We start from the raw sequence: 14,614 nt of genomic DNA, 5'->3' as shown, positions 1-14,614 counted from the left end.
TTCAATTAACATGCATATGATACAAACGGAAACAGCGGAAGACTTAACTTACGAAAATACGAGCTAACTTTTTCTTTTTCTAGATTAATTCTTATTCGGCGAAGACGAAAATCGGACAGAGTGACCTCTGTAAATCAGACAACTGGGGATTTTCCAATCACACTCTCAAGAGTTCCTGATAGACAGTTTATACAGTATATAAATTCAGAAGTACCAGACATCCAAATATAATCATATACCCATCCATGGGCGCATGCATAACTTGGCTCCGTGCCACTAAATCTAACAGCATGCAATCCAATATGTAAACATAAACTGAATACTACATAATCATATAACGTGCCTGAATACCCAAATGTACATGCATCAAACTGACAGACATGTACAAAACATATACAGACCATATACAAAATGAAGGATCCAACATCAAGATCCACAAAATACTGAAATACTACATGAAAGCACTGTACTCCAAAATAGAAGTAGCCTACAGCTACTCAAAATCCAATCTGTCGAAATGCCTCAACCGCGTGTCACGTCCTTGCCTAGTGAGGGCTCACCGGGGATCTGAGAACCTGAAACGATGTCCCCAAAGAGGGGTGAGATAACAAATCTCAATAAGCTCCAGGTTTATAGAGAATTCTCCATACCCCTGGCTCACTCCTGCATGAAAGTCAGATACAGAGTTTTCAATGCACATATAACAGATATCATAACTAGGGCTGTGCAAAAAAACTGGTTCACTTGCCCTGCCCTTGATCCGACCTTGACCCGACCCATAAATACCCATATTTTTTGAACTGGTTTAAATACTGACCCACTTTTATTTGGGTCAGTTTTAGACCTGACTCGTTTTAATATTGACCCACTGACCCAAAACTTGACCCATAATCATTATGTGAAAAAAAAATCACAACTACTTTAAAAGAAAAGTTTTAAAGTAAAACAATTACGTCAAAAATTTTTATGGAAAATATTTTCATAAAAATTTTACAGATTTCAAATTTCTGCGAAAGTTTTCAACGGAAATATTTCCGTCATCAAAAAATTTTGACGACAAAAAATTTCATCAAAATTCTTTACAGATTTCAAATTTTGGCGAAAGTTTTCGACGGAAACATTTTCGTCATCAAAAAATTTTGACGGCAAAAAATATCGACGGCAAAAAATCTCATCAAAATTCTTTACAGATTTCAAATTTCGGCGAAAGTTTTCGACGGAAATATTTTCGTCATCAAAAAATTTTGACGGCAAAAAATTTCATCAAAATTCTTTACAGATTTCAAATTTTGGCGAAAGTTTTCGACGGAAACATTTTCGTCATCAAAAAATTTTAACGGCAAAAAATTTCATCAAAATTCTTTACAGATTTCAAATTTCGGCGAAAGTTTTCGACGGAAAAATTTTCGTCATCAAAAAAATTTGACGGCAAAAAATTTCATCAAAATTCTTTACAGATTTCTAATTTTGGCGAAAGTTTTCGACGGAAACAATTTTGTCATCAAAAAATTTTGACGGCAAAAAATTTCGACGGCAAAAATATTCATCAAAATTCTTTACAGATTTCAAATTTCGGCGAAAGTTTTCGACGAAAAAATTTTCGTTAAATTTTTTGACAAAAAAAAAATTTCGTCGAAATTTTTAGCGAAACACATTTCCATCGAAAATTTTCAACTAAATATTTTCGTCAAGTTTTTTGATAAAAAATTTCCATCAAAATTTTCAACGAAACACATTTCTATAAAAAAATTCCGTAAATTTTTTTGACAAAAAAAACATTTTGACGAAAAAAATATTCTGTCAAAATTCTTTAGAGAATCTAAATTTCGTCGAAAGTTTCAAATGAAACATTTCCCTCGAAATAATTTTCGTCAAAATTTTCGTTAGAACACATTCCCAACGAAATTTTGAACGAAAAACATTCTGTTAAATTTTTTGACAAAATTCTTTTTTCGTTTAAAACATTTGATGGAAGAAATCATTTTCGTCAAAACTGTTGACGGAAACTAAATTTCAATAGAAATTTTTTTTTTTGTACAAATTTCGACGAAAAAATAATTTTGTGAAGAAATTTTCGTCTTTTGCAACGTAAAAATTTCGACAAAATTTTATGAGAAAACCAAGTCAAAAACGGGTCAGGTCAGATTTGACCCAGTTCAGAAACCAAGTCAGACCCACTTCAGAAACCAAGTCAGGTCAGATCCAAACTGGTTCTGAACTAGTTCAACAAAATCCAATCCAAGTCAGACCTGACTTGGATCAAATTAAAGCGGGGCGGGTCAAAATACCTGACCTATAAAAACCAAGTTGGGTCGAGTCGGACAAAAACCTGACCCGACCTGACCCATGCACAGCCCTAATCATAACGGAACAAAGCATATATCCATATCATATCAGAGGCGTGCGCCGTCATTCCCAAGGGATGACCCCAAGCGGAAATTAACGCATGTGTTCCCAAGGGAGGACCCCAAGCGGAACCAGAACATGTCAGAGGCGTACATCGTCAATCTCAGGGAAACCCCAAGAAGACATCAGTGTACCATACAATCAATACAGAAATCATATCAGAACAAGGCATATCATGTTATCAAATAACTCTATATGAATGCATCTATACAAAGCATCAAAACAATCATACAATCCAACCACAGTTCACTAACTATGGTGGAGCACTCAAGCAGGAAAAGACTCCTTAAACATAGAGCTTACCTCTTGAAGCTTTACTAATATGCTTCCTTGTGGCTGAAGTTACTTATATAGCTTCAATAAGATTCTGATCCTTTTCAGCCCCTAGGCACACCTAGAGAAGAATCCATAACAAAATCAATAAAATGATCCTATGCCATGATCCTTACATAAGGCATACATTTTATCGCTTATTTTCGTTTCTTTACGTTTTTGCCAATCCTATGCCAGTACATAAGTCAAGACCTTTTTCTAATCGTTCTCGTTCCCTAAATTAACTAAGTATCCACTTGAGAATTTTTAACATAATTTATGTCATTTTTCTTCCTAAGGCCGTGGGTACACATAAAGGAAACTAAGATTTCTTTCAAAAAAAAAATTTAAATCATTACAATTCTTTAGCTCATCAATTTCATACTTTGGAAAACTACACATTTTATTAAAATAAATGTAACAACATCTACCCCTAAACCACCTCCTAGGCCGAAATTCAAGGGGAGAAACCAAGGTTTTCTCTTCTTTTTCATTTCATTTCTTCACTTAATTTAACAACTTACACATACATGTATGTATATATATATATATATATATATATATATATATATATATATATATATATATATCCACAATGCCTAATTAAATTGTGAACATTATACTCCTACAAAGCCCATCATGGCCGAAAATAGGTGGACAATACCATGGGATTTTTCCCACTTTAGCATTCTTACTAATTCATCAATTTCCACTTACTCCACCACATTAAACCTTCCCAATACATAAGATAAAATTTTGCATAATACCCCCTCCATCACCTATGATGGCCGAAACATGGAGAGGAAAGGCATAGGATTTGTTTCCAATTTTTACATACATACAAATGCTTATTTTCCTTTCCTATATCCAAAACATTCATAATACATCATCAATTCAAAATTTAAACTAATTTATTTCCCACTCAAAACATGATCATAAATTTCAAAACATAAATCACAAGAATAAAACCATAAGATTAGAGATTTCTTACCTATAGTTGCTATTCCAAGGTCCAATGAACAAAACCTAAGATTTGCTCACTCAAAAGCCCCACTTTTCTACAAGGATGAATAGTGTCACGAATTGGGGGTGATGAATAACTCTCTCCACAAGCAAAATCAGCTCAAACTAAGTGGTGGAATAGCTTCATTGGGTGGTTTACAATCAATTTCATGTAATGGACTTTGTGATTTGGTGGAAGATTGAAAGAGAAATCAAAGGAAACAAAACCAAACCCTAGTCCCCCTCCATAGATGAAGCTCGGCCTTGGAAGAGAGAGAAGAGGAGAAATCTGAAATGAATAGTGATCCACTTAAGTGACTAGGCTATATAGGAACATGTGGCCTTTTATCGGATGTTTTTCTTTCGCGTATTTTCACTTAAACTAACCTGGAACTAACTTAAAGCTACGGACATATTTTTATTTTTTTGAACTCATTTACATTAATTTTTATTACCTAAGGAACAATATTCATAATTCACAGTATGGTTTCTGCACCGTTTTTGACGAAATGCACTGTGAATCACTAATTGTACGTCGTTTGCTTACGAAACTTACAACTTATAAACATATCATTCTTGGGCCTATTTTGACTTGTATGGCATATATTGGACTTACTTATTCTTATTTCATCAATTATTTATTTCCTGGACTCTACCGGTTGCTTAAACAGCAGTACAAAATACCCAGTAGAAAACACTATTCACGAGATTTTCACGAAAAGTGCCACGCTATACAATCTTTCATTCTGAACTCATATTTGGCGTCAGAATCATCAAAATATGTTTCTAAAATCATTTTGCTCATTTAAGCTCTACCGGTTAATTTCCAAAACTGCAATTTTTCCAGTAAAAAGCACTGTTCATAACATAGTCATGATTACAGTCAAAATACTCAAAATCACGCTCTGAATCTAATTATGGCATTTAAATCCTTAAATTAAACCTCAATTTAAGATTTACAAGTTAGGGTCATTATACTTCAAAACCATGGGAACATCTTTATATAATCATCAAATAATTTTTAATTTTATCTTTTAAGCTTTTTTTTAAAAACTTTTAACTTAAAGGAAATACATAAGAAACAAGTTCCAAAGTGGCTTTGCTTTCTACTTTGCTTATTCTCTCTTTTCAAACCATATCTAAATATCTTGTGACAAAAACATAGATTCAAATTTAAATAAAAAAATGACATACAAATATATGCATGGGAATATTGTATTTATCACTGTTTTAGGCTTACTATTTTTACTACTTGTTTGATTATTGGTGGATTAATTTGAAAAAAAATCAAATTTCAAATTAATATAACAATAACCAAATAAGAGTGATAAATCTAAAATGATAATAACTAATAAATATAATCGTTCCTAATATACATAATAAAAAAAATTAATGTTTCTTTTTTTGTTCACACTCGCCTGTCCCACAAAAAAAGAAATCTCATATCAAAACAGAAATATTTTTCTCATAAAAAAATTAAAGTAAATACCAGTTTTGGTCCTCAACAAATTTCATGATACCCGCTTTAGTCCCTAGCAAATAAAAAAGCTATTCGTGGTCTCTAAGAAATTCAAAATGGATTCATTTAGTTGAAATCATAATCCCTCACAAATTCAAAAAAGACCTACATTAATCCTCAAAAAGATCAAAATGGGTTCATTTTGAATTTTTTAGAAACCACAAATAGCCTTTTTATTTGCTAGGGACTAAAGTGGAGTGAGCATCGTAAAATTTGCTGAGAACCGAAAAAGATATTTACTCAAAATTAGTAACACTTATAACCAATATAATAAAAATCGAATCCAACGAGCCAATCAATTTGACCGTAAACCAAATAACTCCTGTTAATCGAATAACTCTCCGGTCCGGTTAAATTTATTGGATTGGACTGTTGAGCATTGAATTAGTAGTGACCCGAATGAACAAAGTTGGTAGATTACTAGAAATTTATACAAAAGTTTTGAAAATTTTCCATGCTGCCAACTTATTACATTAACTGATTAGTTAAAATATTTCTATTAATATATATATATATATATGAAAAAATATTTCTTTCGTAATAAGTGATAAAGTTATCTTCTGCAGACGTTGTTTTTTTTTTTTTTGTAAATAAAGAGGGGCTAAGCCCCAGAAACAGAAAGAAATTACAAATCAGAAACTAACAAGCTAGACATATTTCTAGCATCAGCAACTATAAGTTCCATAACCTGAAGAGGAGGATCTTTAAAAATCTTGAAATGGATATTATTAGTCTGCCCAGCTTTAGCTAACCAATGAGCACATTTGTTGTTTTCTCTCTTGGTATGAACAAGATGAATAGTCCAATCTGCTTTTAACCATAATCTCAATCTGCTAGTGACTTGAGAGTCCCTAGGATCTTCATGATGCTCCTTTAACATCTGGATGGCTTGGCTAGAATCACATTCTAGCTCTATTCTTTTTAATCCTGTTCCCCAAAGCAGTTCCAAACCTTTCAGTAATCCCCATAATTCTGCATCAAGAGGATTGCAGGAACCTAAATTACAATAGAAGCTTCCCAAAAAGGGTTGTTTTAGGATTTAAGATTAAAAATACAAAGTATTTTAAAAAACTTACGCACCTTTTTATATCATGAATTTTTCTAAAATATCCTTTATTTTAATCTTTAACCTCAAAATAACATCGTTAAAGGAGATAATTTTATCTATTGTGACAGAAGAAATATTAATTCATATATATATATATAGGAAAAAATATTTCTGCAGTTAATGCAGATAAGTTATCTGCATTTATTCCCAAAATGACATCGTTTTGGTATTGAAATCTTAAAAAATTATAAATATAAAGACTATTATAACCGTGAAATAAATTAAAATTACAAATGCACCATGATTTCTGCCTCAAAACGACGTCGTATTGGGCTTACTACAGATAACTTATCTGTAGTAACTGCAAAAAAAGTGAACCCACACACACATACATATATATATATTGGGGTTTTAGTTTGTCCTTTAACATGACCAGAAAAACTTTCCTACGCACACAATATTTTGTGGGGCCCACACTTTTTAAAGCAAAAAAAAAAAAAACTATGGCACGCAAAACGAATCTCTATAACATTACACAATCACTTTTCCTAATAAAACCCATATATATATATATATATATATATATATATATATATATATATATGCAGTAATCCAATAGGCTTTTTGACCCTTATAACCTTTTATTAATAATTAATTACCAAATTGACATTCATTGTAAACTATTTCAAAAATTTAACCCCCTCAAAAAACATAACACCAATCTGCCCCTGTTTGACCGTTGACTGTAACACCCCGTATATATCTGGTAATGTTATCATAATATCGTATTAAGCTGCGCTTAATTAAAATGCGGAATTACTTTTTCTTTTCAATTATGATGCCATTAACATTCCCAACTTGCTTAATAATCAGTTAATAAAACATCGCCGGTATGTAATTGCAATAAAACAGGTAACTGAAATACCTCATAACATAGATAATATAAGTGTGGCTCTAGTCACGGAACTACAACAACGTAGACCGGACCATCTAACAGTTTATACAACTCCAAACTACAAGTACTAACAGAAAGTGTCATGGACAATCCCCATGCTCACTCAAATAAGGCAAAAAGCCCAACATCAGTCTCAACAACAACATATCATAAATAGCGAAAAACATAAACAGCATCCAAATCCAGTCATGCTAACATATAAGCAGAAACAACATAATCAGCTAAGCTCCGGCCTCCTGCCGCCTGAGGCATCAGTACCCATACTACCTGATCCTGAAATAAGCATTCCCCAAACGTGGGGTAAGATCTCTAATCTAGAAATCTCAGTAAGTCAGTGAGTCCTCAAGGATCTTCCATCCCAAGCTCACTTACATGTGCAATATAAGTTCAAAAACAGTTTATCATTTATCATTTCTAAAACGATGCAATGCAGCAGATAATCATGTCATGTGTGTCAATACTAATCTACTGGCCAGAGACAGTGCAGGTATATGTCTATCACCTACACACTGTGCAAGTACCACTTGCATTCACCCCGGTACACCATCTTGTATGGCGCTACATACTCAGGCTTCCCGTCAAGATGAAACAACACATGCATATTAAAAGCCATTACATGTAAAGTTCAATCAACATATCAAATATCTAAAAGCATGTACACAGCATGCATAAACCATACCCCCATGGGACATGGTGGAACCACAACATGGCTAAACCGAGGACATGAAAGCTTACCTTGCAAGCTAACTCTAAAAGCCAAGAGTCCACAGCTCAAAGTCCAAACACAATAGATTCACAATCTGTTATGGACCAACAATACATCAACAACATGCACCACAAGCATACAATATTAAGACAACGCCTTTTCATTACGTTTTCAAGTCTTAAAGCTTCTAACAAAGCCACAAGCCCTTAATCCCATGATTCTGGCTTAATCCATTAAATACAGAAGTTCAACTTCATCAAACTAGGGTCCACAAACACCCAATAGCCTACTGTACACACAGCACAGCTGTTGTTCTGCGAAAACCCAGAATATCCGGATATCTCACTGTCCATATCCGGATATGCAATATCCGGATATACAGATTCACATATCCGGATATCCAATATCCGGATATCCCAAAACCACGTATCTGGATATCCAATATCCGGATATCAGTTCGACAAATATCCGGATATCTCACGACAGAATGCAGTTTCTGCATTTTCGTGAAGATATCCCTAAAAGGTTCCCTTTTTACCGATTTTAAACACCTAATCATGCATTTCTAGATGTGTTAAGCCTCACCCAACAACAAGTTATCATCTTTTAACCTTATCATGCATCAAGCTTTCATTTTTAAGCATTAAACTCATGATTAAAGGTTGGTATACATACCAAAGGCCAAAACAGAAGAAGAGGTTGCTCTTTGGAGCTCACAATCAGCCCCTCAAGACTGACTCAACAAGGTGCACGAAAATGGATCAACAAGCTTGGACCTTTCAACACAAAGGAAGCTTCTTGGACCTCACCATGCCAAAACAAAGGCTTCCACACACAACCAACCCAAGTCAGCCTCAAAACCTCACACACAGCAGCTCTCTCAACTCAGAAAAGACCAGCAATAGAGTCCCAAGGCTAGCTCTCACCCTCACCAAGTGTATCTCATGTGAAAGTGTGAAGAAAAATCAAGAAAGGAAGTGTCTTGGACCCAAAATGGAGGAGAAACCCCACAAGTCAGCCAAGCTGATCAGCCACCCTCACACACTCACGTAGAGAAACTGTTTTCTAGGGTTTTGTGCCCTTACAAAGGGTATTTATAGTCCAAGCCACTTAAACACACAGTATTAACTTTAATTTCTACGCTTAGCATTTTAATCCCAAACTTTGGATTATGAAACTACATAATTTTATAAGATTTATCATATTTTTCTTATAATTTTCTGAGCACTTTTCCGGTACGCGCTTTTCCAAGCCAGTACCGGTTTCCAGCACCAGTTCTCATTATCTGGACTTGAAAATCGTTTTACAAGTCATACATATTATTCTAGTAATTATCATGCACTTACATTAATTTTCCGGGATACTTTTTCGGCACGCATTTACACCGACTAGCAGAACTGGTATCTGCACTTTTCTTCCGAAAAGCGACTTTCAGTATTCTTAATCACTTATTACGATTATTAAGCCTCATAAATAATTATTAGGGTCAATTATGGAATCATTTCCATATTTCGCATAATTAATTAATTAAATACCTTAATTAACGGTGCGGGTTCTTACATTAACCACCAAGCCTACCCGGGTACACCCCTCCCTACCCGGGTATTTTTTGAAATTTTGTGCCTACCCAAGTAGGGAAGAGTGTACACGGGTATAGTTCTTGGCATCTGGGATATTGCTTGAATTATTTACCCGGGTAGAGAAGGGTGTACCCAGGTAAAATAAAGACAGTTTGTAAAATTTCAATTGCGTCAATTGTCTTGAGATGCTATATGAAATATTAGCTAAGTAGTGAGTACTAGTAGGTCTTAAATGCCTGGATAATTGCTTTGTTGCTTCCACTTCTCTTGGATTTTACAAATTCCATGATCAAAATTCAGATGGAACATTCTAACTGATCCAGATCTAGTTGCTTGGTATTAATCTAAATGTTTCACCCGGATTTTGATGTGTTAAATTTTTCAACCAGAACTTTCTCTTCTAGCAAGCAGGGAATCAATTTTAGAATTTCCTGAAAATTACATAATGACACTCCTCTATAGCCTTACTTATGAGCTTATATTTCTTGCCCAATTCTCGTAAAATTCTGGAGCTTTGTTGTTTGGTGCATTTATTGGTTGAGTTCATCCAAGTCATGCTGCTAGCTTAGTTGAGCCAGTGGCTTATAGCTTGCAAGATAGTCTTCCTCAAGTTCGATTTTTCAAACCAGATAAAAGTTGTACTGATTTAGTGTTTCAAATTTCCAAAAGTTGTGAAGGTTTATAAATTGTAGATTTTGAAGTGAGTTTAAGAACTTTATTTTATCAGAAAATAAAAGAAAACTGTCTTGATCTTTTTGAATCCTTCACAAAGGACTTTACCCGGGTACACCCCTCTCTACCCGGGTAAATAATTCAAGCAATATCCCAGATGCCAAGAACTATACTTGGGTACATTCCTCCCTACCCGGGTAGGCACAAAATTTCAAAAAATACCTGGGTAGGCTTGGTGGTCAACGGTCAAACATGAGCAGATTGATGTTATGTTTTTTGAGGGGGTTAAATTTTTGAAATAGTTTATAATGAAGGTCAATTTGATAATTAATTATTAATAAAAGGTTATAAGGGTCAAAAAGCCTAATCCAATAACTTAACTATAAAACTCTCTATAGCTAGCTTTTAGAGTATGTCACAATTTTTATTTTCTTCCGTAAAATTTTATGCAAAGTTAAAATAAAAAATTTAAAACGTAGTTTAAAGATTATTTTTTTCACATAAGTCATAGTCATATAACAATTGTGGCCCACACAGATAGATCATATATGCTGCCAAAAAACTACTATTAAAATTAGTGGCTCGCAGGCCTAAAGTCATCAACACTACATATAGGACTTTTTGACCCTTGTACCCCTTATTAATTAAATAATAACTATTTTGCCTCTGTTCCAAAATTATACACCAATTTGCCCTTGTTTAGTCAATTACATGATTAATTAATCCATTAAATCTTCAAAAAAAAAAATACATTGACCGTTTACCTGCAATTTAATTGATTATCTAATCGATTACATAAAGAAAAATCTATACTAATCGATTAAATCTGCAATAGCTTTCTATTCACCCTCAAGATAACACACGATTACCTATTGTGTACAAATAATCCAGCATGTCGTTCTCTTCGTCTTCTGATAAATCGTCCTTTTCTCTGAGCAGACAAACGTGTTCCACAACTTTTCTACATGAAATTAAAACCTTCATCATATTTATGATAACAGGAAATAGGTAAATTGAAGCTAAAAATGTAATAATAAATAACGTAGACTTCCTCTCGGAACCGAGGTTGGAGCTTCGCTCGTCCATAGCAGAAAGTACCATTTTATGACTCTCTTGAACACTCTTGAATCTGTTCCGATGGTAAGCTGTGAAAGAAATTCAACAAAATCAAGCAACTCAAATTAATGCAGTAAATGGTGATGTTCCGTAAAACTGATATATCAACAAATGCAGAATTGAAAGTAGGAGTTGAGAGTTGAACAAACTGATTAAATCTGCAATAGCATTCCGAAAGTTTAAACACTAATCGAGGGTCTTTCCTCTTCCCTTATAGAAATTTCATCCAAATTTGAAGAAGTTAACATCAAGCAAAAAAAATAAATTGGACAGAGAAAGGATGAACAAGATGATAGATGCTGCTCTTTGAGCTACCTATTTTACAATAGTAACTGATAAGTCCATGAAATAATACTTACAATGTATGGTTTTTAATATGAAAATGTAAAAAAAGAATACACTTTGTGTTAATAGATACCCCAAATTGAATTAAGGTGGATGATTCTGATTTAAATGCTAATGGGTTTTTTTTCTTATTTGCATTCTTCAGGCCCAATTGTGATACAGCCCAAGGAAAGAAAGGAAAGAGAAAGGAAATAATAGAGAAATGAGAAAGCAAATCAGTGGCCCAAAAGAAAAGAAAAGAAGAAGAGAGAAAGAAGTCAGAATCGTGCGTCTTCTGAAAGAGAAAGAAAAAAACCCTAGCATAGACCGTCTAAGTGAGCCTACTCCATCTCAAGCTCTCCATCACGGTTCCCTCTCTGAATCGAGCAAGTAAACCAAAAACATCCTATGATTTTCAACCTAGATATAGAACCATCACTTTCCACCACGGTTCAGTTTTTGAATCGGACCAACTTACACAAACCCTAACACCTTGTCTCGAACCGAACCCTAACCCTCATACAACCCATTTCCATCGTTTGCACCCTTTCTACCTGATTGACGCACCAAACCACACAATATCGCAAACAAACCAAAACCTAGCCACTATTTTGGATTCAGAAAAAGCCAAACAAAGATCCGTTACTTAGTGGATGCTGGAGCGATTGTGAGCACACGTCAGTGTACGGTTTGAAGGAACGACAATTCCATCCGATTTGTAAGAGTAGAGGAGTGGAGCACTGTGGGGACCACTCATTTGCAGCAGCGCGTCATATTGCTGAGCTGGAGAAAAAGAGGATAGTGTGCAAAGAGCCCTATAAAAGGGATATAGGAGTGAGTCATCGGAGAGCTCTCTTCTGTTTTCTGATTTATGGTTTTTCTTAGTTTTTGTTTTCTGAACAATTTTGAGTTTCTTTTAATTTCTGTTTTGTAATGAGATTCTGGTTCATTTTGATGAACTTGATGCATGTCTTTACAGCACTGAGATTGCCGGTTGTTAGGCCAGTGCTGTAATTGTAGTTTTTAGAATTTTTATTTTGTGAATTCTGTAGTTCTGTTACTGTTTGTAAGCCTCACCCCTATGGATAGTGGCTAACTTTTTAGAGGTTGGGTTTAGGTGATACCCAAACCTCAGTGCTTGTCAAATATTTGATTTCCTGGTTTTAATGTTTATATCTCAGTTGTTTAATGTTGTTTCTAATGTTTAAAATTATCTGCATTTTGGCCAAATGTCAGATGTTTGGTTAGGATTTAGTTGTTGAGAAACAATTAATTCTGGATTCTGCATTAGACACATGAACTTAGATGAGAAATCATCTAAGGGATCTCAATTCAGAAATGAATGAGTCCTCATGTAATAGTGGACCTGAATCTTAAGAGTCCTAATCCCACTTGGCATAGAGATATGGAAGTGGGCAACTTTGGGATAAAATAATTTTTAAGAGATTAAAAATTAACAATACAGTCCTGTTAACAGAGAATCTTAGGATGAGCCTTTTGTTAATCAAATTATTTTTCAAGCATTGTGGGGAAGGAGAGCCAAAAACTCAACCCACCTTTTTAAACATCTTTATCAATTAAGATTTTCCAATTTCCTTTGTTATTTCATATTTCAATCTCTATTCCGTTTTCAAAATTTTTGTCACATCTTTCATTTAAGTTGCTCCATTCTTCATTCTTATTTTATAACTTAAGAAAGTAATTCAAAAAATTTTAAAAGAAAAGTGAACAGTAGTGTTTTAGGTCCATTCTAAATTATTTTTACTTTACAATTTTATATCTTTTATTTTCAAATAGTAACTCAATTTTAAGCAATTACAAATTTTAGTCATTTCAAAACGCCAACGATCCTTGTGGGAACGATAACTGGGACTTATAACAGCCCTATATTACTTGTTGTCGCGTATACTTGCGCGCATTACTTGCACAACTGTTAGCAAGGCAACAAGTTTTTGGCGCCGTTGCCGGGGATCGAGGCGTATATGATCAAGTTTCTGTGTGATTGCTATTTTTGAACTGCTTCTTTTTGCTGTTTTTAGTGTAGCTCATTTGAATTCTGTGTCAGTTTTGTTTAGTTATTAGTTCTATAGTATCTTGAATATTGGTAGTTTAAAATCTGTTCTGTTCATATTCTGTTTATTTTATGTCATTTAATTTTTCTTAGTTTCATTTTTATTTTAATTATTAGTTCCACCCTGTGTGAGGGTGAGTTATTACTGCCTTATAAAGCCGTCAGGCTGTGAACTGTCTTGGGATTTTTCTGCTTGCAGGTTCTTGTGTGTTTATTTATTGCTTGTTCTGCATAAAAGTTGGTTAGTAATTTAGGTGTTTTAGCTAAGCCAGGTTTACCTGTTTTAGTTAAAAGGGGTGCATGAGTGCAACTCCACACCCGTTCATATATTCAATTGACCCGGAACCTGAAAGGACATTTAGAGTTAGGAGAAGAGCCCAGATAGCACATAGGCAAATTCCACTTCTAGAAATTGAAGAAATGGAGGATTTAGGAAGTGTAAATGGGAATGATGGGGTAGGAGGACCTGCAAGGATAAGGGAACCACCTGTTATAAATGATAATGATAGGTCCATGATGGACTTCATCATACCTGTGTTGGATGAGTTAGATCCAAGCATAGCCCAACCTGTGAATGGAGTGCCCTTCAAATTAGAACCGGTGATGTTCACCATGCTTCAAAACATGGGGCAGTTTCATGGGTTGTTGATGGAAGACCCACACAAGCATCTTAGAAATTTCATAGAAGTGGCCAACACTTTTAGGAATCCTAACATCTCGGATGATGTGTTAAGATTGAAGCTCTTCCCTCATTCACTGGCTGACAAAGCCAAAGAATGGTTGAACTCCCTTCCATCCAACTCTATAACCAATTGGCACACCCTTGCTGAGAAATTCATTATGAAATTTTTCCCCTCTAATAAGATAGTGCAAACTAGAGGTGATATTGCTAACTTCATGCAG

The sequence above is a fragment of the Gastrolobium bilobum genome, unplaced genomic scaffold (genome assembly GCF_033153095.1).
Source record: "Gastrolobium bilobum isolate Gb01-03AN ecotype WA unplaced genomic scaffold, APGP_CSIRO_Gbil_v1 utg24242, whole genome shotgun sequence".
Lineage (NCBI taxonomy): Eukaryota > Viridiplantae > Streptophyta > Magnoliopsida > Fabales > Fabaceae > Gastrolobium > Gastrolobium bilobum.
The sequence above is the reverse complement of the archived record's forward strand: the minus strand, read 5'-3'. Positions refer to the sequence as shown.